At 49.4% G+C, this 2,019-nt stretch overlaps 1 protein-coding gene across 2 annotated transcripts in view; it reads left to right on the plus strand.

Annotated features, from left to right (window-relative positions):
* The window catches only part of SLC39A11 (solute carrier family 39 member 11), a 355,367-nt gene that overhangs the window by 49,143 nt on the left and 304,205 nt on the right, over positions 1-2,019 (plus strand). The window lies entirely within an intron of this gene.

Below are 2,019 nucleotides of genomic sequence, written 5' to 3' on the forward strand. Positions count from 1 at the left end.
TGCCTGAATGGTGATGTCTTTTTTAAAGAAAATAACCTCTTGGTGCTATGACTAATCACCCTTCTAGTTACATTTTGGTAAGTTCAGATTTCACACTTGGTTTTAGCCAAAAGGCCAAGAGTGGTAAGTTCAGATTTCAAATGTCAGATTTCATTAAAAATATGGAGCTCAGGTGATGCCCTGAGGGGCACTGTGTTTATGAGGGGACCTAGACCCTGGGAGGAGTGAGTGACCATGACCGTGGGCCTGGCCCTTAATGAGCTTATGATGTCACCAGGGAGATGACAGCCCACTTAGCTGTAACATCAGGGTTTTGCCAAGTGTAGGGCTCACAGGTGGGCGAGACAGAGCCTGGGCAGCAGGGGTCTGAGTTTAAGTTTACATCTGCTGTTTACTGATTGTGTCCTTGAGCTCTAGTTTTCCTTCCAATAATTTGAGGATAACTTCCCTGTCAGACTGTTAAGTAAAAATTTAAAAGTCTAAAATGGTGCCAGAATTGGGGGTCAGCCAGAGATTTAAGGGATTTTTGCTGACGCAGGGCTGGTGAGTTGGGTTTGGGAATAAGCGTGAACTTGCTTGCAGAGAAGCACATCAGGAACCTCGGCTGTGATCACTGAGCAGAGAGCTCGAACTTGCTTGCAGAGAAGCACATCAGGAACCTCGGCTGTGATCACTGAGCAGAGAGCTCCAAGGCCAGGCCACAGGATGGGAACCCCAAGCTATTGGCTATTGGTTGGCACTGTTGTCAGTCAAGGAAAGGGGGGTTCTCTAGTAGCAGTGTGGGCTGACACACACAGCTTTGCCAAACACCGTGCACCCACAAGTCCTAGGGCACCCACAGGTGCCCCCGAGTAGGTTCTTGAATTCTCTACTCACCCAGAAAGGAGGGAGGGAAGCACACAGGGAGAACTAGACGGGGAGATGGGTCAACGTCCACTTCTTCTGTGCCCTCCTGGTGAGTGAGGGTTGGGTCAGGGTCACTGGAGTTGATGCACAGGTGAGGGGGCAGGGAGGCTGGAGTTCTCTTCCCGACCTTTCTGCTTTCTGTCTCACCTTGATTTCCCAACTGGAGAAAGAAAAGGAAGAATTCTTAACAACTTGACCTCTGGGCCCTGGGGCTAGTGAGAAATCAATTCTTTGTGTTACAGAAGGATTATCTTGGACCAGATAACTGCATGTGATGTTGGATGGATAGCTACGATGTCATTGTAAAGAAAAGACCAATTGTCATTTTTTGTCATCAGAAGATTGAATGGCAGGCCAGGCGCAGTGGCACACACACATAGTCCTAGTACTCTGGGAGGCTGAGGTGGGAGGATCCCATGATCTTAGAAGTTTGAGACTCATCTGTGCAAGGCTGGTCTCAAAGGCCCATCTCTACTAAAAATAGAAAAATTAGCTAGGTATTGTGGCAGGTCCCTGTAGTCCCAGCTGCTTGGGAGGCTGAGGCAGGAGGATAGCTTGGGCCCAGGAGTTTGAATTGCTGTGAGCTATGTGATGCCACAGTGCTCTGGGTGACAGAGCGAGACTCTGTCTTAAAAAAGAAACAAAAAAAAGTTTGAAGGCAGTATGTTTCTGCCCCCTGACATTTGGCTTCCTTGCCAGTCAGCACATCTGTGCAGTAGTCGCTTCTGGACGCGTTCATGGGGCTGCAGTGTTTTGTTCTCAGGTCCCCCTGGTTATATGTTCACTTATGTCAGAGTGTAATTTGTGTGCCCTGACAGGCAGATCTGGTGCCCAGTGGCCTTAAGTTCTGAGCAGCCGGCAGAGGTCTGGCTCAGTGGCTCTGCACAATCCCTGCTAGGTCCCCTTCCACCCTTCTCACCTGCGCCCAGCTGGGCTTCTAAGACAGTCTCTTGTGGAGGGCGCTGTGTAGCCATCTGAGTCCTTACTGCTGGTGCTGTGGGGGGCAGACTCGTGTCAGGTGTATTTGATCAGCTGTTTGAACGCAGGGCTTTCTCTGGGCAGTGTAAATAGTCATCGGCCAATTTGTACTGTGCAGCAGTATTTTTTTTTTTT

This window comes from Otolemur garnettii, unplaced genomic scaffold (genome assembly GCF_000181295.1).
Source record: "Otolemur garnettii isolate 467f Iridium unplaced genomic scaffold, OtoGar3 scaffold00018, whole genome shotgun sequence".
NCBI classification, from domain to species: domain Eukaryota; kingdom Metazoa; phylum Chordata; class Mammalia; order Primates; family Galagidae; genus Otolemur; species Otolemur garnettii.